At 41.9% G+C, this 23,671-nt stretch overlaps 1 long non-coding RNA gene across 1 annotated transcript in view; it reads left to right on the plus strand.

Moving 5' to 3' along the window:
• The first annotated feature begins 830 nt into the window (after positions 1-830).
• LOC148161568 (uncharacterized) overlaps positions 831-23,671 on the plus strand; it is a 36,328-nt gene continuing 13,487 nt past the window's right edge. The window contains exons 1-3 of the long non-coding RNA XR_015767516.1: positions 831-877; positions 16,506-16,581; positions 22,547-22,623. This is a non-coding gene — a long non-coding RNA (uncharacterized LOC148161568). The remainder of the gene's footprint in view (positions 878-16,505; positions 16,582-22,546; positions 22,624-23,671) is intronic.

Consider the following 23,671-nt stretch of genomic DNA (forward strand, 5'->3'; position numbering starts at 1 on the left):
ATTACATAGAGTTTTAAAAACTAAAATTTATAAATCAACAGATGTACTTTTATAAATTGCCTTAAAATAAAGTGCTTCAGTGTCATGTCCAGAGACTTACTGTTTAAGCATTTACCTGTTGCCTGTGAGTCGGGTAATCTAAACGATTTTTTTCTACTTCAGAGCTAGTTCTGGGAAAGTTGCTGTGATGTGTGAATAGTTAAAGCCTTCCCATACAATTTTGTAAATATAGATCGTGGGGATGTGCTTCAGGCACATGGGAGAAATGCAATATGTTCATAGCTTCAAGGAAGTCAGCTGTTTATGGCAAATGCAGTAGCTGTTAGAAGAAAAACATGCAAGTAAATTTAGGAATTTGCTAAATTGTTTTATAGAACTCATGCAGAATTGTGAGGATTATTTAAATCCCACTAAATTCTTGGGTACCCATGTAACTCCTGAGTACTCATACACAGTATGACAGAACTCCACGAAGTATATTTCCACCTTTAAACTTGGAATCTGGGACAGCCCCAGGCAACATGGAGCTTTTGAGCAACTCCCAAGTGCTCGACATACACCTATCATTAAGTAGTAGTCTTTTAGAACCAAGAGAAATTGCCACACCTCTGTTGAGCTTAAAAATTATTTCCCTTAGTTATCCTCCATCCTAACCTAGTGTTGGCACACAAAGTATAGGAAAACCAACCATCGCTTTTGGTACATAACATATGAAAAATATTAGTTGGTGATTGAAAAATTTCCAAGTAATTTTGTCTAATTATAATGTAATTCATTCAGATATTCTGTATTCCAGGACCTTTTTTCAGTCAGTGCTTATGTATATGCCCAGAAGCCACAACTGGATATTCATAGTTTTGAAGGCACATTTACCAGGGTAAGTTAAATCTTGTGTTAAATACAAAGATATTCATTGTGTATATAAGTTAAAAACAGCAAACCTTAAATTTGAATAAATGAGAACAGAAGCTTTGAACTGAAAAGGGAAAACCTAGAGAGTGTTTCAAGTTCTTAAATTTTCCCACATCCAGTCTCTGTGGGATATAGTCAGTACAGTGTTTTTGTTTAGCATATTTACTCTGGAGAAAGTCCTTCTCCCTGAAAATATTACGAGCCAGTAAGATGAAGTACTTTCACTAGTTCAGTGTGAGTTTGGATAGGATTTAATAGACTGTGATACCCACATTGTTTCCTGGTTTGTATTGACTGGATGGCTGTGCATCTGCTCATGTACCCGTGTGTGCTTCATTGGATTCTTTGCACGATCATGGTGTTTTGCTATAGCTTGAAGTCCCTTCTCCCCAGTGACTCCCCAGTCAGATTTGGAGGACTCAGTACCTTTTGATTTTAACAGCTGATATTATAAATGCTTCATAATACTTAAGGGGTTTGTGGGGGCACCTGGATGGCTCAGTCGTTAAGCGTCTGCCTTCGGCTCAGGTCACAGTCCCAGGGTCCTGGGATCGAGCCCCACATCGGGCTCCCCGCTCAGCAGGAGGCCTGCTTCTCCCTCTCCCACTCCCCCTGCTTATGTTCCCTCTCTCGCTGTGTCTCTCTCTGTCAAATAAATAAATAAAATCTTTTAAAAATATATATATAATCCTTAAGGGGTTTTAGTATATGTCTATAGTTTACTTTTAACTGCTGCAGATTTCTGTTGGTATAGTCTGCTTCGTTTCCCTCTTGTTCACGTACCAGGATTAGTGAGCAGTTGTCATCATTTGAGAAAGCACTTGCTAATGCCAGATAATGAGGAAATTATGGGGATGTAAAAATGAGGATGCCTGTGGAGGAGATAGTCATTGGCCATTGCTTTGTAACTTTATTTTTACGAGTGCTTCAGTAACAGTATGTTCAAGGTGTTCATGGAAACAGATGAGGGAGACGAGGCAGTGCATAATGAGGTCTGGAGAGAATACCGAGATCTTTATGTGTTTTTGTAAAAATATTTATGAAGAAAGCATCTTCTAATTAAAGACAATTTAGCATTATTTGAGAAAAAGCCTTTCCAAAGGGCTTCCTTAGTACGATAAGAGTTATTAACTTAGGGGGCGCCTGGGTGGCTCAGTCAGTTGAGTGTCTGCTTTTGGCTCAGGCCATGATCCCAGGGTCCTGGGATTGAGCCTCACATCAGGCTCCCTGCTCAGCTTCTCCTTCTGCCTCTGCCACTCCCCCTGCTTGTGCGCTCTCAAATCTTTCTTCTGTCAAAAAAATGCATAAAATTAAAAAAAAAGTTATTAACTTAGCCACTGTTAATATTTTGGAATAAAATTTTGCTTACTTCCTTTCTGTTTCACAGATTTATATTGCTTATCACTTGCTAAGAGTTGGAAATGTCTGCTAGACAATGTGTGGAATCCCCCTGAAATCAGTGCGAGGGAGCAAGAGTTTGGCTGAACACAGCCAGGCTGCAAAGCGCAGTTCACACAGTGCGTGACTGAGCATGGGACGGTGCGTGACCTGTGTGCATGGCCGAGCGTGTGAGACTGTATGTGAGTGAGCGTGCAGATGTGGGGGAAGGGTAGCCAGGCTCCTTCCTGAAGGTCTTGTCAGAAGAAGGAAGAAGCCATTTAAGGATTTTCAGCTTAGAAGAGAGATTGTAATATTGGTGTACGTAAAAGAGTCCTCTAGACTTCCGGTTTGCTTGGGATGAAGGCAGTCACCTGAATTTGCTCCCGTCCCACTGCGTCCCCAAACCGTACGGGTCAGGTGCAGGTAGCTCGGGCTGCCTGTAGCTCGTGCACGCAGCACACAGGGGAGAAAGAAAACACTGTGAGCTCCAGTTTCTGTAGTGAGGAAAAGTACCCCACATGGCACAGTCACCTCCAGAGCCAGGAGAGGGCACAAGGATTTTCTCTCAGGATTTGGATCTGATGGCGGCTTTGTAGTTCTCTGAACTTCTATTTAGCTCGTGTGAGTTACCGCATGTTCTTGATGGGAACAGTCCTGGCCTTTCGTGGCCTCCATTTAGTGTTTCTGACAAGATTTTATTTCACTCCTTTTAAATACATTCATAGTGAATTCCGGATTATTTTAGGAGAAAAAGCTTTATTTTTTGTGTACATCTTTCAAAAAGGAGGAAAGGAAAAACCATGCTAAATAACTGGTTTTCTAACTGGAAATTGGAAGTCACCAGTATTAAGTGAGCGTTTAAAGAAGTGACATCTGCATATATTCCTTTTCTAGAGTAGGAACTACAAGGGAGAGAAAACATAGTGTATATCAGCCTAAGTAATTAAATAAGAATCGGAGCAAATTAATTCAGGTGTCCTGTGGCAATTCACGTATTATGTATTCTGTTGCCTGAGCAGCATCTAATTATGCACATTGTGAATACTGTCCGCTGCTTACCCTATAATGTCAGGGTAACCCCAGCTGCTCACTGCATGACATCCCGAGTGATAGAAATGATCCATGTTATTATTGATAGAATTGATTTGCTTATTGTTCAGGACCTAGCAATTCTCCCTGAAGTTTAGAGTTTAAAACTATAGCCAGTTTGAAATATTATCAGTGTTCCTAGGCCTTTAACATCGCCTTCCCATTTAATGTTCTTTATATGTACTTTCTGCTGTCATTTCTTCTGCAAACCATAGCACACTCATCATTGTTCAGGTCTTTTCCAATCAAAATACTCTATCCTTTCTAAAAAGCAGATCTCTGTTGTTTGTTAAGAGGGGTGCACTATTGTGAAAACAGCTTCACGTGGTGACATTTTGCTTTCTCCCTCCCCAGAGCAAATTTCATCTTTGCAAACTGTGTAACATTAAGGAGAAGGAAACCGAGAGACAAAGTGACTTAGAGATAATTTCTTTCCCATCTTCCCAATCTTTATTCTGTACTCTCTGAGATTGGTAAAGAGCTATCTTTTACAATAATTTTCTTAGTATTAGAAAAAGTTTAATGTTTAAAGTCCATCATTGTTATTACAGAATTGAAAAGAAACTGCATAGATATTGTGTGTTCTTCAGTACATAATTGTGCTAGAAATAGACAAAATGAATTCACATGATTAAATAGTTGTAGAAAAGTCATGGGAGAACCAACTTAAGTTTCTAAAATGAAATTGTATTGAACCTTTTATTTGCAGTTTAGAAAGCCTTATAATAATAGAAAGACTGACAAAATTTACATATTTTAAAAGATTTTATTTATTTTACAGAATGAGCGAGAGAGAGAGCGCACAAGTGGGGTGGTGGTGGGAAGAGCAGAAGGAGAGGGAAAGAATCTCAAGCAGACTCCCTGCTGAGTGCAGAGCCTGACACGGGGCTTGATCTCACGGCCCTGAGATCATGACCTGAGCTGAAATCAAGAGTCGGATGCTTAATCGACTGGACCATTCAGCTGCCCCATGTCTATTTTTTAATGCCTTATTTTCTTGGAGTTTGACACAGTGGGAAAATGTTGTACTAAAGGATCTGTGTGCATAGGTAATGTTTAGATGTCCCTATGTGGGGACCCCTAGGAAGAGTTTCAAACTCATAAAATTGTACTCATTTGTACTTTTGTGGTCACTTGGTGATGGGCAGCTACAGGCAGGTTGTGCCTCAAAGGAGTGCTTCAAAGGCATGCCACGGAATAGGACAGCTTAGAATAACAGCTGACTGCTGGCTTCCCACGGAGTGCAAAGATAAGGGGTGCTGGAGAGTAGAGGGGGGGCTCCACGTGTTTCTACTCTTTGATTTCTTCAATTACGGGGCAAATATGGGTGCCTGCTCTGCGCTAGGTGCTCAGAAGATCTAGGTCAACACCATAGTTACATAGCTCACAGTCTGGGTCGGGGGGAGAGAAGCATGGAAATTGCCACGATACGTGAAGATAATTCAGAGTTCACATTAGAGAATCATTTTATTTGTTTCATACTTTTTTTTAAATTTTTTTTAAAGATTTTATTTATTTATTTACAGAGAGAGAGCGAGAGCAGGAACACAAGCAGGGGGAGTGGAAGAGGGAGAAGCAGGCTCACCGCTGAGCAGGGAGCCCGATGTGGGGCTCGATCCCAGGACCCTGGGATCATGACCTGAGCCGAAGGCAGCCGCTTAACCGACTGAGCCACCCAGGCGCCCCTGTTTCATACTTTAAATGTTAAGTGTGTGAGTCAACAACTGGCAGGTTTTATCCAAATTATATACTCCATTTGCTAGGTTGTGGCTGTAACTCCTAGATTAACATATAATTGAAAGATAAGCCATGTGGACCATATTTGGGAAATAGGAGTGAGTCTACATAGGTTGTTCTCTATCCAACAGTGTCTTTCAGGGTTGGATTCTAAGACCATCTCTCAATGGATCAGAAGTTAGACATTTTAGTTCAGCTATAAATAAATTCAAGTACAAAACAGTTGATGCAGAGAGGCCACATACTCCTCTTTTGAATGTTGATGCTTTGTTCTGTAAAATCATAAAAGTCAAAGGGGAACTCCGTTTTCTTGGAGGATTTATTTCTCAGGTGATTGTTACCTCTGCTTTGAACAGCTGCTTTGGTTCTAAACAGAGGGACCAAGTGGCAGCTCCCTTCCCTGGCATTTTCCTGTGGAAGAATCGAGCGCACAAGCACAGTACTTGAATACCGTCCCGTGTGGTAAAGACGCTCATGACGGTACGCGGGCTGCTGTGCGGGAGCTCCGTCAGAGGCCGGCTGTGTTTGAACATTTGTAAGGCTGTGGTCACCATTGCTGTGAAGCTGTATAAACTGAAGTGGTTACAAGTGCTCCGAAGTGTGACAGTCTTTCTCCTTCTGACGTAAACACTAGTGTGACTCTTCTGACTCTTCCAAGTTGTTTCTCAGAAACACATTTTTAGTGGGATCGTGGAAGCCTGATGTTTTTTTTTCTTAAAAAATACTTTTCCATAGTATTTTGTATATTGATGCCGTTATGTAATTATCAATAGGTTTTTCCAGCTACACCTACTAAATGCAGCAAAGTGTAGAATAGATTTTACTTGACAAACTATATTTGAAGAAGTAACTTCAGAGTGACTGTAAGATGAAAAAGAAAGTGAGTGTGTCTCCAGAAGCAGAGCTTTGGCCGTACACGGGGGCCGTGGTCCACAGATCCCTTTCATCAAGGGCCGTCTGCAGAGCTCCTGGATCTTAGACCCAGTTTAAGAACTGATACTCAGAAGACTTCCTTTTCTGTTCTGTTCTTGGTTACCGTTGCGCTCCTGCCCGTCCGTGCGTGCGCCGGTGGCGCACTGTGTGTCACTGTGTGTGTCCCTTTTTGGCTCTTGCACTAGACCAGGGACAACTGCGGTGAAAGGCGCGCTCAGCTCTCCTCCCGGCCCCAGCCTCTAACACGGGCTGTGGGCTCTGCCTAGGAACCGAGTGCATACTGGAAAGAGTAGAATGAACTCTCCTCTTCCCACAGGACGTACCCTAGGCACATTTACATTATATACCCCTCTCCATTCTTAAAATGGGTTGATTTTCAAGAAACAGCACCCACCTGTGTTTTGAACACTGAATGGCATCGCAGTCAAATGACGAAGCCTGTCTTATCTCTCGAGTGGTAGCTTTCTTTTTAGGGCTCTCTGATGGCCTCGCGAGGGCTCTAGATGGCTGTGGCCCGAGGACTTAACTGCTGACTGTCCAGTGCTTGGAATGCAAGAGGCTGAGCAGCGGCTGGTCCTGCTGTCCCATGTGCACGAGGCCGCTGTGTGCCAAGCCCTTCCCTTGAATTCAATTTAAATTATAGTGTTTCACCTGATCAATATTTGCAATACTAGGGGAAATATTTTGGAAACTTGTCAGGATTGGTTTAGATGTTGTACCTCACAAATAAATCAGAGAACCAAATATCTAGCAAGTGTCTTCCAAGTAATTAGCAAAACGGCCAGAATTTATATCATTGAAAACGACTGGATGAGGGTCACCTGGGTGGCTCAGTCGGTTAAGGGGGTCGGCCTTCGGCTCAGGTCATGGTCCCAGAGTCCCAGGATCGCGTCCCACATCAGGCTCCCTGCTCAGCGGGGAACCTGCTTCTCCCTCTGTCCTTTACCCTGCTTGTGCTCTCTCTCTCTCTCTCTCTCAAATAAATAAAATCTTTAAAAAAAAATGGTTTGATGAGTGAACGGAAAGAAAACACCAGTAGCACAAACCTCTGTTTCTTACACGCATGTTTGAAAATTTCAGTTTGTTTCCTCCTTCCCAAGTTACTTTTACTTCTCTGATCTTAAGATACAATTCTGCATGGAGGGGGCATTATAGAAGAGAGACTCATGCCACTCAGGACAGTGAAGGTTTGGTACCTCAGACATATAAAGGCAATATGCCACCACGCTTGAAATCTTTCCTGGGATACTTCCAGGGGCAGGGCTCTGGGCTTTTGTAATTCTCTATTCTAGAAACACTCCATAATCAAAATTGCAAGAATGCTGTATAGACCATGTCTTCAGATCAAGGCAAAAAGTCCCCAGATTTGAAATATTTTTGTGTTTAAACATACGCATTATAATGTAAAGATAAAACCAGAGTGTGCATTATTGTTATTGTGATAATGACTTATGGCCGTGCTTGAGATCTGTACACAGTAGTTCCTAACATACAGCTTACCTCTGAGCTTTTTTTAAATGAAAAATGTCTAGTATACTAATAATTTTAAAGAAAAATAAAATACAAATGTTGCCTTTATAGAGATAGATACAGATATGTATTAGTTTTAAAATGTTCACAGATAGACTTTTTTCTCCCGTGAATATACGTATTTGAAAAACATAACCCTTCTCCTTAGCAAAAGGCGAGGATGCAATATTCTACAATAGCCACTAAGTAGAGGTTGATGGGTTAATTTATAATTTATCTGTGATAATATTTTATACTTTTCCAGGAGGGCTGTGGTTGTTATTAAGTTACATATTGGAAGATAAAATTTTAGTTTGCTGCCTGAAAGAAATAGAACATGTAGTGGTTTAATGCAAATTTGAAATTATTTATATTAAAGTTAAATATCTTAAAAATGAATTGATTAAAGGCATTCTTTCCACTTATAATTTCATTTCTTTAAGTATTCCCGTATGTTTTGTATAATTTTTTTCATTTTGTTATGGTAAAATACACATAACTTAAAATTTACCATCGTAAACCTTTTTAAGTGTATAGTGCAGTGGCCGTAAATATGTTCATTATGTTGTGCAGGAATCACCACCATTCACATCATAAAACTGAAACTCTCTCCCAATGAAAGACTCACTCCCCCTACCTGCTCCCTGCAGCCCTTGGCACGCACCATTCTCCTTTCTGTCTCTGAGATTTTTTTGGCTAAGTACCTCATGTAACTAGAATCATGCAGTGTTTGTCTTACTGGGATTGGCTTGTTTTACTCGGCACCAGGCCCTCGAGGATCATTTGTGTTGTAGCAGGTGCAGTAGACTCGGTAATATTCCATTAGATGGATAGGCCACAGTCTGCCTCTATCCATCCATCCATCCAACCATCCATGGACATTGGGTTGCTTCCACGTGGTCGCTATTGGGGATAATTCTGCTACGAACTTGGAGGTACAAATATCTCTTCGAGACCCTCCTTTCCATTTTGGGGGGGTCTATACCCACAAGTGGAATTTCTGGATCAAATCGTAATTCCGTTTTCAACTTTTGGGGGACCCACCGTACCGTTTCCCACAGCGGCTGCCCCATTTTACCTTCCCACCAGTAGCGCACAGGGGTCCCATTTCTCCACATCCTCTGTTTCCTCCTTTTCTGAGCATTGCCATCCTCATGAGTGTGTGGTGTGAAGTGGGACCTCATTGTGCTTTTGATTTGCTGTTCCCCAATGATTAGTGATCTTGAGCATCTTTTCATGTCTTTTTGGCCATTTATATATCTTTGGAGAAATGTCTATTTGAGTCATTTTCCCATTTTTGAATGTTTTTTTGGTGGTGGTGATGAGTTTCAGGGGTTCTCTTTATATTCTGGATGTTAATCCCTTGTCAGATCTATGATTTGCAGATATTTTCTCCCATTCTTTGGGTTGTCTTTTTACTCTGGATAGTGTCTTTTGATGCACACAATTTAAAAATTTCATGAAGTTCGATTTGTCTGTTCTTTCTCTTGCTGCCTCTGCCTTTGGTGTCACATCCAAGAAATCACTACCAAATTCAGTTTCATGAAGCTTTTGTCCGATGTTTTCTTCTAAGGGTTTTGTTGTCGTAAGACTTACATTTAGGTTTTTGGTACATTTTTAGTTATTTTTATATGTGGTATTAGGGAAGGGTAACTTTATTGTTTTGCATGTGGATACCAGTTTTGCACTGGTATCATTTATTTATTGAATTTATTGAAAGACTCTTTTCTCCGGTGGAAGGTCTTGGCACCCTCATCAAAAATTATTTTAACCATCTATGCAAGTGTTTGTTTCTGGGCTCTTCATTTTATTCCACTGGTCTGTATGTTTGTCTTTATGCCAGCACCACACCATTCTGATTACTGTAGATTTGTAGTAAATTTTAAAATCAAGTATGATTCTTTTTTTTTTTTAAGATTTTATTTATTTGAGAGAGAGAATGAGATAGAGCAGGAGAGGGGGGAGGGTCAGAGGGAGAAGCAGACTCCCCGCTGAGCGGGGAGCCCCATACGGGACTCGATCCCGGGACTCCAGGATCATGACCTGAGTCGAAGGCAGTCGCCCAACCAACTGAGCCACCCAGGCGCCCAAAATCAAGTATGATTCTTCCAGTTTTGTTCTTTTGTTCCTCCAAGATTGTTTTAGATGTTGGGATCCCTTGCAATTCCATATGAATTTTAAGAGGGTTTTTCTATTTCTGCAGAAAATGTCATTGGGATTTTGATAAAGGATTGCATTGAATCTGTAGGTCACTCTGGGTATTCTTGACATTGTAACAATATTAAGTCTTCCAATCCATGAATATGGGATGTGTTTCCATTTATTTATGTCTTCTTTACTTTCATCAGTTTTGCAGTTTTTATTGTACAAGTCTTTCAAGTTAATTCCTAAATATTTTATTATTTTTGAAGGTAGGTGGAATTGTTCTTATAATTTCCTTTTCAGATTGTTCATTGGTAGTGTGTAGAAATGCAACTGATTTTTTTTTTAAGATTTATTCATTTATTTTGGGGGGGGTGCAGAAGGAGAGGGAGAGAGAGTCTCAAGCAGACTCCACCCTGAGCCCAGGGCCAGACACAGGGCTTGATCCCACTACCCTGAGATCATGACCTGAGCTGAAACCAAGAGTTGGACACTTAACTGATGCTTAACTACCCCGCCTAGGCGCCCCTGAAATGCAGCTATTTGTATGTTGACTGTGTGGCCTGCTGCTTTGCTGAATTCATTTGTTAGGTCAATCTTCTTGTGGAATCTTCAGTGTTTTTTACATACAAGATCATATCTGCAAACAAGTAATATTACTTATTCCTTCCCAATAACGTGGCTTTTATTTCTTTTTCTTTCATAATTGCTGTAGCTAGAACTTCCAGTACTATGTTCTAAGCTGAATAGACATAGTGAAAGTGGACATCCTGACCAAAAAAAAAGGTTTCAGTCTTTCACCATCTGGTATGGTGCTCACTGTGGGCTTTTCATGTATGGCTTGTATTATGTTGATGTAGTTCCCCCCCCCCAGTTTTGTTTTTAAGGTTTTATTTAAATTATTTGACAGAGCGAGCATAAGCAGGGGGAGGGGCAGTGGGAGAGGGAGCAGCAGGCTCCCCGCTGAGCAGGGAGCCCAATGTAGGACTCGATCCCAGGACCCTGGGATCATGACCTGAGCTGAAGGCAGGCGCTTAACCTACTGAGCCACCCAGACCCCCCTGTAGTTCCCTTCTTTTCCTAGTTTCATTGAATGCTTTTGCTTTTTTTCCCTCAATCACAAAAGCGTATTGAATATTTGCATTTTCTGCATCAGTTGAGATGATCATGTGGATTTTTTTCTTCATTCTGTTAATATAATGTATTACATCGATTGGCTTACATGTTGAACCAACCTTGCATTTTGCTTGGTCATCGTGTATAATCCTTTTAATGTTTTGCTAAATTCTATTCACTAGTATTACAAGATTTTTGTTTGCATCAGTGATCATCAAGAATGTTGATCTTTATTTTTCTTGTCATATTTGTGTCTGGCTTTGGTATCAGGGTTGTGCTGGGTTTATAGAGTGAGTTAGGAGATGTCCCTTCTCTAATTTTTTGAAAGTTTGAGAAGGATTGATGTTAGTCTTTCTTTGCATTTTTGGTAGATTTCACCAGTGAAGTCATTGGACCCAGGGCTTTTCTCTGTCAGATTTTTTATTATTGATTCAGTCTCTTAGCTAGATATATAGGTCTATTCAGATTTTCTATTTCTTCATGATTACTCTTAGTAGGTTTTGTGTTTCTAGAAATTCATCCATTCATCCAATTTCTTGCCACATGGGTACTAATGTATTCTCTTTTAATCCTTTTTATTTCCGTTGAAGTGTAATATTTTCCCACTTTGGTTTCGGAATTTAGTAATTTGAGTCTTCTTTTTTGTTTTTTTCTCAGTCCAACTAGCTACAGGTTTGCCAGTTTTGTTGATGTTTTCAAAGAATGAACTTTTGCTTTCATTCACTTTTAAAATTGTTTTTCTGTTCTTTATTTCATTTATCTTTGCTCTAATCTTTATTTTTTCCTTCCTTCAGCTGGCTTTAGGTTTAGTTTAGTCTTCTTTTTCTAGTTCCATAGTTGTAAAGTTACGTCATCGATTTGAGATCTTTCCTCTTTTTTAATATAAGCATATATTATAGCTTTAAATTTCCCCCTTAGCACCACTTATGTTGCACCTCCCAAGTTTTTTATCATTTGTCTCTAAGTATCTTTTAATTTCCTTTGTGATTTCTTTGTAATCCATTGGTTGTTTAAAAGTTGTTGAATTTCCACAGTTCTGTGAATTTTCTGTTATTGATTTCTATCTTTATCTCATTGTGGTTGGAGTAGATACTTTGTATGATGATCTGTTGGAGCTTAATTTGTAACATAAGGTCTGTCCTGGGAAATGTCCCATGTGCACTTGAGAAGAATGTGTATGCTGTTTTTGGGTGGAATGTTCTGCATGTCTGTTAGATCTAGTTGGCTTATTTTGCCAAGTTTTCTCTTTACTTACTTCTGTCTGGTTGTTCTAGCCATAATTGTGAGTGGAATATTAAGGTCTCTATTACTCTTGAGCTATTTCTCCCTTAAGTTCTATCAGTTTTTGCTTCATATATTTTTACAGGTTTTCATTAGATGCACAGTTGTTTATAATCGTATCTTCCTGCCTTATTGAACGTTTAATTAATATATAATGTCTCTCATAACCTTTTTTGGTTTCACATTTAATTTGCTGATATTAGTGTAGCCACACCTGCTCACTTTTGCTTACTATTCTCATGGAATAGCTCTTCCTGTACTTTCACTTGCAACTTCTTTGTGTCTTTGGATCTAAAGTGAGTCTCAGCATATAGACAGTATATAGTTGGATCATGTATTTTTATCCATTGTGCCAATCTGTCTTTTGATGGTTGAGTTTAATCCATTGATACTTGAAGTAATTACTGAAAAGAAGGGACTTAACTTCTGTCATTGTTCAATTTTTTGTGTGCCTTATATATATATATTTTTTGTCCCTCATTTCCTACATTACTGTCTTCTATTGTGTTTAGTTGGTGTTTGTAGGGAAATGTTTAAATTTCTCGTTTCCTTTTGTGCATATTCTATAGCTGTTTTCTTTGTGGTTACCATGGGAATTACATTTAACATTCTGAAGATATAACACTCTAATTTGAATTTATACCAACTTAAGTTCAATAACATACAAAGGCTGTGCTCCTTTATAGCTCTGTCCCCACCCCTTTTGTTTGCTGATTTCACACAATTACATCTTTATACGGTCTGTGACTAAAAATGTAAACGAATAGTTCTTTTAAATGCACCCAGCCTCTTCATGTAGAAAACAAGATTTGGAGTTACAAACCAAAATTACAACAATACTAGGTTTTATGTATTATTCTTTTAAGTCATGTAGAGAACAAAAAGTGCAGTTACAAACCATTGCTACAACAATATTTGCCTTTATAATTGCCTGTATTCTCACCGTTCTTGAGATCTTTATTTCCCCATGTAGTTTCGAGTTATTGTACCCTCTTCTTTTACCTGCAGGACTCCCTTGAACAGTTCTTGCAGGAAACGTCTAGTGGGACACATACTCTCTAAGCTTTTGTTTGTCTGGGAATATCTTGACTTTACCCATATTTTTGAAGGACAGTTTGCTGGATATGGGATTCTTGGCTGACATGGGTGTGTGTTTGTTTGAGCACTTTGTATCAGCACACTGCCTTCTGGTCTCCACTATTTCTAATGAAAAATCTGCATAGAACCTTATTGGGAATTCCTTGTATGTGATGGTTTGCTTCTTTCATACTGCTTTCAAGATTCTCTTTTTGTCTTTTTTTTTAAAGATTTATTTATTTAATTTTTTAAAATTTTATTTTATTTTATTATGTTATGTTAGTCACCATGCAGTACATCATTAGTTTTTGAGGTAGTGATCCACGATTCATTGTTTTCGTATAACACCCAGTGCTCCATGCAGTACGTGCCCTCCTTAATACCCATCACCGGGCTAACCCATCCCCCCTCCCCCCTCCCCTCTAGAACCTCAGTTTGTTTCTCAGAGTCCATCGTCTCTCATGGTTCGTCTCTCCCTCTGATTCCCCCCCTTCATTCTTCCCTTCCTTCTCCTAACGTCCTCCCTGCTATTCCTTACGTTTCACAAATAAGTGAGACCATATGATAATTGACTTTCTCTGCTTGACTTATTTCACATAGCGTAATCTCCTCCAGTCCCATCCAAGTTGATGTAAAAGTTGGGTATTCATCCTTTGTGATGGCTGAGTAATATTCCATTGTATATAAGGACCACATCTTCTTTATCCATTGATCTGTTGAAGGGCATCTCAGCTCTTTCCACAGTTTGGCTATTGTGGACATGGCTGCTATGAACATTGGGGTGCATATGGCCCTTCTTTTCACTACATCTGTGTCTTTGGGGTAAATACCCAGAAGTGCAATTGCTGGGTCATAGGGTAGCTAATGTGAGACGGGAATCCATCAAAATCCTAGAGGAGAACATAGGCAGTAACCTCTTTGCCATTGGCCACGCAACTTCTTTCAAGATACATCTCCAAAGGCTAGTGAAACAGAAGCAAAAATGAACTATTGGGACTTCATCAAGATAAAAAGCTTCTGCACAGCAAAGGAAACAGTCAACAAAACAAAGAGGCAACCCACAGAATGGGAGAAGATATTTGCAAATGACACTACAGACAAAGCGCTGATTTCCAAGATCTATAAAGAACTTCTCAAACTTGACACCCAAAAAACAAATAAGTCAAAAAAATGGGCAATAGACATGAACAGACACTTCTCTGAAGAAGACATACAAATGGCTAACAGACCCATGAAAAAATGGTCATCATCATTAGCCATCAGGGAAATTCAAGTCAAAACCACATTGAGATACCACCTTACACCAGTTAGAATGGCAAACATGGACAAGGCAAGAAACAACAAATGTTGGAGAGGTTGTGGAGACAGGGAACCCTCTTACACTGTGGGTGGGAATGCAAGTTGGTACAGCCAGTTTGGAAAACAGTGTGGAGGTGCCTCAAAAAATTAAAAATAGTGCTGACCTATTTATTTATTTTCGAGAAAGAGATAGAGAATACGTGGCGGGGAGGGACGGAGGGAGAATGAGAGTCTCAAGCAGACTCTGCGCCGATCGTGGAGTCCAGTGTGGGGGTCAATCTCACAACCCTGAGGTCATGACCTAAGCCGAAACAAAAGTCAGACACCTAATGACTGAGCCACCTGGGCGCCCTTGTCTTTGTCTTTTAAAACTTTTATGATAATGTGTCTCTATGTGGGTCTCTTTGAGTTCATCTTCCTTGGATTTGCTTGAGCTTCTTCACTGTTTACATGCATGTCTTTCATCAGATTTGGGGTGTTTTCATCCATTACTTCTTCACATATTCTCTCTGCCCTTTTCATTCTGTCTTCCACTTCTGGGACTCCCACAATACCTATATTGGTTTGTACCTTGGTGTCCTGCACTCCCTCAGACCTTTTTAATTTTCCTCCACCTGTTTTCATTCTGTTTCCCAGACTTGGTCATTTCCGTTGTTCCGTGTTCAGGTTTGCTGATTCTTCTGCGTGGTTAGATCTGCCTTGAATCTCTTTAGGGGAATTTTCATTTCAGTCGTCGTACTTTTCAGCTCTTGACTTTCTTCTGCTTTCTGTTGAGGTTTTCTGTCTCTTCATATTTACGTTTCGTTCACACATTGTTTTCTTGGCATTCTCCACATCTTCATTTCTTTAAACATCCTTAATACTTTCCTTTTAAAGTCTTTGTCTCGTATATCTGACATCAGGTCTTTTTCAGGGGTTGTTTCTGTTGATTTACAATGTTCCTTTAAATGGGCCATACTAGGCGCCTGGGTGGCCCAGTTGGTTAAGCGACTGCCTTCAGCTCAGGTCATGATCCCAGAGTCCCTGGATCGAGTCCCACATGTGGCTCCCTGCTCAGTGGGGAGTCTGCTTCTCCCTCTGACCCTCTCTTCTCTCATGCTCTTTCTCACTCTCTCAAATAAATAAAATCTTAAAAAAAAAAAATAAATGGGCCATACTTTTTTTGTTGTTGTTTTGTTTTTAATGCCTTGTTATTGAACACTTTGTTTTTAGTGTAATGATGTACCTCTGGAAGTCCATTCTCGCCCTTCTTCCGGGCTTGCTGGGGTTTTAGTCATTATATTTATTTGTTGATTTACTTATTTTTTATGATTATAGACTGTCTCTGTGCTGGGTTATCAGTCTGAGGTGTACATTTAATGTCTTTTCAGGTCTTTTCTGAGCTTTTTCTTGGGCACCCACAGTCACTTTGTGTTTTTTTCCATATATGCAGTTGTTTTAGAATGTTCTAGTGTTTAATGTCTGGCTCCCAGAAGGGGGACAAGGGGGCCCTCGCCCTTCCAATGCCCTTGGAGTCACTGGAGCTGGAGGGCCGACAGCGAGGGCCGCCAGGCTCTGTGTCTGCACCTGTGTGATCAGAAGCAGCCGGCAGTGGTCAGAGCTTAGACTCCTGCTCTTTGGAGGACGGGGTGCCTCTTGCCCACCTGGCGTCTGCAGGCTGCCCCAGAAACACGTGCACAGCTGCCTGCCGCATGGCTGGGTAGCTGCTCTGTGCTGGGAGCTAGAAGAGACCAAAACTGACTACTTCTCCTGGACAGCTGCAAGCCTTCAGCCGACTCCACAGTCCCCAAATAGTCCCATCAGACAGATTCTGCCATGTGGTCATTGCCCGGTGGGCAGAGATTCCTGGTGCTCCCTGCTCTGCCCTCTTCCCAGGAGCCTCTGTCTAAATTCCCATTTTTCACCTTTATTCTGCAGTGCCATTTCACTGCTCATTCACTGAATCCAGCTTGTATGTTTGTTTTATCACTGCAGATATCTGAAGTAAAAAAAGTTGCTAACTTGCCATTTTTCCCCTTCTCTGTGAACAGGAAGACTGCCACCCACCCATTCATGAGAGTCTCAGCCTAGAAAATACACTGCGGGCGAGCACCATTGTTGCATCAGGTATGAAACAAGTTCTCTTGTTAGTGTCAGCTCTCACATTTGGTGGTGCTTTTGTGCTGCAGTGACTCTGTGCAGTATCTCTGAAAATAACCACCTTGTACCACCCAGGGACCTTACGGATCATTCCCTGTAGTTGGCGGGTGTGGGGCAGGACCTGAGGGGCTGAGTGCTAAGCAAGCGCTGGCTGTGGGCTGTGCGCTGCAAGGAGCAAGGCCTCCGTGGAGCAGGGCAGCGGCATTTCGTGGGTTCTGATCCCTCTTCTCGCCAGACTTGTCAATGTCCCTTACTGGGAGGTGGCCTAGCGCAACCGGGGAAGGAAGGGGTGGTATTTGGGGGTTTTCCCACTCCTCAGTCACCCAGTAGAATTTGGAAGAGATCACTGTGGTGGGTTTGTCTGTCAGGGAGAAAAGTATTAGATGAGATAGGGGGCCTGGGGAGATATTTCCTGTTTGGCCTTTGGGGACCAGAGTAAAGCGTCTTAATTTTCTTCTGAGTGAAATTGGAGGATGTTGGAGTATTTCTAGTGGCTGAACAGGGAGGTCACCTAAATATACATTTTGGGAAGTAAATTTCTCTGGGAGGTATTGAAATCTAAATGATGGTCAGCTTTTCAGAAAGTAGTTGACTTGCTAATGATAAACAGGAGTGAATCTTAGCAGCAGGGAGCGTGAAGGCTGCTGGTGGGGGTAGGAAGGCTAGGGGATGTTCAGAGTAGGGCTGTCTGTCTTCTTAATCTGTGGCCCAGCGCCCATAGAGCCTGGTTGCTCTTCTGGTGGTTTTGTAAGAATCCCTCTGCAGAGACCAGGCGCTGTTGAATGCACTGTCCTCGGGAGCGCGCATGGGCAAGGACTACTTTAATAAAGTGAGGCGGGTGCTTTACGCTCTGCTGAGTACCACAGGGAAGTATAGGGTGCCCCCAAAACAAAGAAGCCAAAATCCTTACCTGATCAGAGTTTGAAGGAAGAGCAAACAGGTGCGTGAGGTCAAGGGGTGGAAAGGTGTGGGGAGGATTCGTGAGCACACCAGCAGCTACGTAAGGGCGTCTTGAGCTGCAGGCTGACGAGGATGGTGCCGGGGCCTGGTGTCTGGGGCTCGGGGAAAGGCCGGGCAGTTCTGTGCGCGTGCGCCGTGGGGGCCTGTGTGCACAGCAGTGTGTCAGTCAGGCTCCTGTAGGGGTCCACGTGTGCACCTTCTAGGGAATAGAGGAGGAGAGGGGCCTTAGGTTTATACTAATGTTTCCTATGTTTAATAAAAATCTGAGGGCAACTAGGACAATTTTAATAGAAATTGAGGTCTTTCATGATTTTTGTACTGATGATCTTTTAAATTTCTCAAACTAAAGAGAAAGAGAAGTCAGGATAGCACACCAAGGAGGGGTGGGGAGCAGGCCAGGTCTCGGGCTGTGTAGACCCCAGGACGGGGAGACTGGCTGTGCCCGGGGGGTCACTGGAGAGGGCACTGCGGCCAGGAGGAGTCTCCGAATCTTGAGCTCACGCGTCCTCCACGCTGCCGATCTTTGCTGACCTTGCTGACAGCTGCGCCCTGGCTCGGTGTGGTGCTGCACAGCCGCATCGCGCCGGCCCCCATTGTTCGCTCGGTCACACAGCCAGGCTGTCCCAGGGTCGGGATTGGAATCCATCCTCGACAGCTGTCACCCTTCAGCCTTTAGCGTTTAATAGCTGATAGGAAAATATTTAAAACATAGCACATATGAGCTGATACTTGGTCACTGATTTCACATTTTCCCCATGTCTAGAGCTGTATTCTGTTTTGTTTCCATCATACTGAAGATGCTTTTTAAAAAAAAAAAAAATACGTTTTATTTGCTCTTTTGTTCCCTGTGTATTAGAATGTTGCTACTGACCCTAGCGCTATCGATCTGTGGCCTTTCTTCTCACAGAGGCAGAAGCCCCCGAGCAGAAGGCCTATGTGATGCGCCCGGTAACCCCCGTACATACGTTTCCTCTCCAGGCGACCTTGGCACGTGGAAGCTCCTGGTTGCACACGTGGGCAGAACAGACACAAATCTAGGCGTCACATATGCTTGCCACATTGAGGACTGTTTCTCATTCTCTCATGGGTTGAATTCAGTGCACCCGGGCTTTTTATCTTCCAGGAAAGTATTTATGCTGCTCAAAAACCATCCGTTCAAAAAAACTTAAGTCTTAAGACGCCTCTTAAGTTTCATTTGTGTTTGGACATTTTAAAAACGCAAGCTCTTTTCATTAATTTTAAATATTTTAACACATACTTACCTTTATTTAAAAACCTTAATAATGTGAGCAATTACTAGACTCTATATATTATGAAACTGCTGTATCCTGAGCAATGTTTGAAAGACCTTGGGTTTCCAGGAGTAATTTAAGGGCTCATATCTTCTTTATACTTGATTATAAGTTGAGAAAGAATTGTTTTAAATCTTACTTTTTAAATATGTGTCCACTGAATTCAGGTTGCCTCCTAGGTGAAGTGAACTTGGGCCTTCCTCCGTCATCCTGGGGTTCTGAGTGCATGGGAATGAGGGCTCACGTTAACACCACAGAGGATCCGAGGGCCAAGGGTCCCTGAAAAGGGACAAACACAACTGCTTGTGGTGCCCTCCATCTTCTTCCCCTTGTCTGTCAGTGAACGCCATTCGCAGAGCAGAGTCAGTGTCCCAGAGAGCTGCCACGTTGCAAGTGATAAGTGGACAAGAGAGTGTTCTGAAATTAAACTGCCAAGAGCCTGGAAGCAGGGATGTGCCCTAGAGCAGGGCTGCTGGGCATGTGTGCCAACGGGGGTCCAGGGTGACCCCTCTAGAGCGGGGGCTTGTGTGCCGATGGCAGTGACCCCCCCAGAGCAGGGCTGCTGGGCGTGTGTGCCAACGGGGGTCCAGGGTGACCCCTTTAGAGCAGGGGCGTGTGTGCTGACAATGGTGACCCCCCCCCGGGGCAGGGCTGCTGGGTGTATGTGGTGACGGGGGTCCACGGTGACCCCTCTGGAGCGGGGGCCTTTGTGCCGACGGCGGTGACCCCCCCAGAGCAGGGCTGCTGGGCGTGTGTGCCAACGGGGGTCTAGGGTGACCCCTCCCTGTAGAGGGGGGCCTGTACGTAGACAGGGGTCCAGGGCTGGTACTGATTGTGATAAATACAGAAAATGAGAGTAAACACTTGGATACTTTTATAGCAGTTTGATGAAATAATTTAGGTTGAAAAAATTGGAACATAGATATTCTTTTTCGTTTTTGTGTGGTTTCATTTCTCTTGGTAATTTTTGGCATGATATTTTATGAGACTAGTCCTCGTGCCAGATTAGAAACTTAAAATCACACTGTCCCTTTAGTGGGCATGGTGTGTGAGGCTCCTGTGGCAGAGCGGTTGCCTGATGGGCCTCGGGAAAGCAGGAGAAGCTGCCCCACTGCAGTCCCCTGAGGGACACGACCCGCGAGCTGTGGTGCAGGAGGGCAGTGGGGGTCACGGAGGACACAGCGGCGCCGCACGCTGCTGCTGCTTGCACCTCGGGTCTCGGGACTGGGCAGTCCTGGCCGCTGGGAAGTGGGTGCAGCTGCCCTGCTGTCCCCGGACGCATGGCACGCTCACTGGGCGGGGCCCAGACCTGGTGCAGGTCGCAGTGTCCGCCTGTGTCCCTGGCTCGGTCTCGCTGTGTTGCTGTCCTGAGGCAAATCCGTAGTCTTTGCTGGCCGCCTTTGTGCTCCCCCTCTGTTGCAGGCACACGAAAACTCTGCAGTGGGTGGGCCGCCCACGCTCGGGGTTTTGTTGAGACTGGCACGAGGAAAGCACTTCTGCATGGGAGCCAGCAGGTGCCTAAGTGACAGTCAGGAACTACTTCGGATGGTTGAGCATTCTCGAGGTCTGTCCATGTGTCTGTCTGTCTCTGACACGTTCTCTCTGTCAGACTTTCTGATGAATGTGCTCTGTTGTGTTCCCTCTCTGGTCTTGTTTCCAAAATGAACAGGTGACCACTTTGCCATATGTATCTATATATATGTATCTATAGATAGATTTGCCCTACATACAGGGTTTGGTCAACCTTTCAGCCTGTACTAGTCCATAAGTAGGTGCCCTTTGTCAAAAAGAATGGAGAGTACTGCAAATACTCCATACTGACTTCACTAATTTTAGTAGTTAAAAAGCATGACCGACTTGGAAAAAAATGCATTATTCTAATTCCTTTTCAGTGAGAATGGGATGAGATAATGCATGGGAGAGCCTTTACCAGACTTCAGTAGATTATACAAGGAAAACCATGGGAGGAATTCTGTTAAATACTCTTTATGTACATTATATTTAACCTGCGGTACTGATTAAATATGCTATCTATGTGTATCTGTATGCATTACGTTTTCTTAGTCTTGTCATTTCTCAGATTGCATTTTGGATACTTTTAAGTGCAATACCAGCCTAGAATCAACATTACTAATAGTTTGTCTGGATTTTAGGACAGTGTTTTCTAGCCTAATTAATTTTTAAGTCTTTTCTGAGACTCTTTGTTCTGCTAATATTAAAAATAATTTTGCAGTTTGTCTTCTGTTTTTGTACTTTTTTCACATTAGTGAGCTCATTTCACATGAGACACTCCTATATTTTAAGTTTAATTGGCAAAATAGGAAGAAACTACCGACGCAGTCGGATTGAATGTACTGTTTGACCCAAGAGCTGTGTGTGTTTGGGGTGGGGTCCTCTACGGCACTGGCTCATTACGTAATCTGTGCTTTCCTGAGCACTAAGTGCAGGCCTGCCATCTGCAGCTCTGCTGGGCACTGCTCTACAGAGGTCGCATCTGTGCAGTTTGGGCTGCCCTCTGTGCTGGAGGGGCTGCTCTGCTTTCAAGGGGCTCAGGAAATTCAACCACACAGCTCTGCAAGCGGCTCACAATTAAAACAGGGGGAAGAAAGGAAATGCTTATTTTGAAAGAAACTTGTAACCTCTGCAGATGTGACCACTGAGCAGCCCTCTAGCACCTCCCTGTCTTCCTGAACATTCCATGGAGGAAACCGTTCATTATCTAATGCATATAATTTGCAGCTCTCTGTTCATATAAATCCAAGAGATCACTAGGATCACATTTATTCCCTGGGTCCTGACTTACAACGCGCTAAATTTCACACGTTACATTAATGTGACATCAAAGAGTTTTTGTACAATTATTATAGTGAATTCTGCAGTGCTGTTGGTCTCAGTGGGTATTTATGGACGTGATTTTCTTTCTTTAATCATTTCTCATCCTCAGAATTTACGAAAACTAGGAATATAGATTATGCATAGCTACAGTTTAGAAACAGACCTGTTCTGTGGTTTTTAATTTAATATTACAGAGGTGAGTGCCTCTGAGCCTTTGTAATCCAATGGTTGTTCTAGGGGTATTTTAGTATTCTTTTACCTTAAGTTTGATAGGCATACACACTTAGAAAACCAACCTTTGAGGAGACATGAGTAAAAAAGGCTAATAACATCTAAATTCAACATCAAATGTTATTTATGTAATTGTCTCTTACTGTTTTAATTGTATAGGTGCTAAAATGTCAGCGGAGGCTCTTATACCTAGTAGTACTCAAGTCTCGCTCAGGGAAGGTGGTTCAGCTGGTGCGGTCTTGGTTTGAAGGTCCCATGATGCATCTGACCACTTGAGAACACAGCCTCTCTTCACTTACCTGTGGTGTTTGCACACGTGAACCGAGTGATGTCACCCTTTCTCTTGACAGGGAAAAGATTATCAGTACATTTTCTAATGTTGTTGTATATAGGTAAATTTGTATAGCTTAAAAAATCAGTTGAGTTCCTCAAAGCTTATTTTGAAAGTTGAGATTAGACTTTCTTGCCCTCCCAAATCAAATGTGCTGTTAGATAAATTTATATAAAATTAAGTAGTGAATAATATTTTCCATCAAGACAATTGATTAGAAAGTGTTCTCTCTGTGCTTCCCCTTTGAGGCATCTCTGTAAGGACCACTTTCGTGTTTTTGCAGGTACTGTAATAGGTGTTGTCATTTATACTGGAAAAGAGACTCGAAGTGTAATGAACACATCCAATCCACAAAATAAGGTAGGCTAGATTAAGGAGCAGCTGCTTTAATGACTTGATTTTCCCTTTCAGTAAGAAAGTACATGCAGTCCTGAAGAGCTTGTTCATTTTAGCTTAATATAAATAACCTAAAAACAGACTTTCAAAAATGTTGGTGTTTTCAGATGTGAATTCTCTGTATTTATGTAACAGCACGCTCAGACTGAAGAACTTTCTTTTCAGTTTATTTTACAGTTTGCGTTCTTTTTTTTATGTCGATGGCTCATTTTTAAAATAGAATCTACATTAGTATGTTACAGTATTTGATAGTGCGACACTGTTGAACTCATTTAAGTTATTTTCATTTCATAGCATGTTGAAAACAGGTTTTAGTTTTAAAGACTGCTTGATTATATTCCTAAATTGATCATCTTTCTGTTATACTTCTGAAATTGTTTAGGTAGGCAGCATGTGTATGCAAGTTACATAGGAACCAAAAAAAAGTTAGTTTGATATCTCAGTTGCTATTATTTGGTTAATACATTTTGTATGGTCAAGTCACAGAATTTGCCGATGTCCACTTTATGAGAAGCTCTTTTTAACTGTGCATTTTACTCCTTTTTATTTGAAATATAATCTGAGGTGTATCTGAGTAGAACAAAAAAAGTGCTGTCGTGGATTCATACCTTGCTTTCTGAGTAATCAATAGAAAAGGTTGTCTTTTGTAGGAATTTTTATTGCAAAGCAATAGAAATGAAATAATTCTTTGAAAAGATATTTTTAAGGACAAGATGTATTCCATTTTTTCAGCTAAATATTGTTTTAAAAAATAACCCTTCCAACATTAGGAAAGCGTTCCTTACCCTTTGAATGTCCGTGCCTATTTGCAGTGCTTCAGAGTGGTTCTGACACGTTTGCTGGCTGGCAAGTGTCCTCGCCCCCGCCGGGCCACACGGGTCATCCCAGGGAGCTCGATGAAGTAGTGTTCATTAGGACTCCAAATGTCTGTGTGTGACACATTCATATTAGTTTAAATTCTGATTGTGATAACATGGAAAATTATCCCTGTTGATGTCTGTTACAAAACTTG

The sequence above is a fragment of the Eumetopias jubatus genome, unplaced genomic scaffold, assembly GCF_037043125.1.
Source record: "Eumetopias jubatus isolate StellerSeaLion01/CBP00866 unplaced genomic scaffold, mEumJub1_p1.0 scaffold_147, whole genome shotgun sequence".
NCBI classification, from domain to species: domain Eukaryota; kingdom Metazoa; phylum Chordata; class Mammalia; order Carnivora; family Otariidae; genus Eumetopias; species Eumetopias jubatus.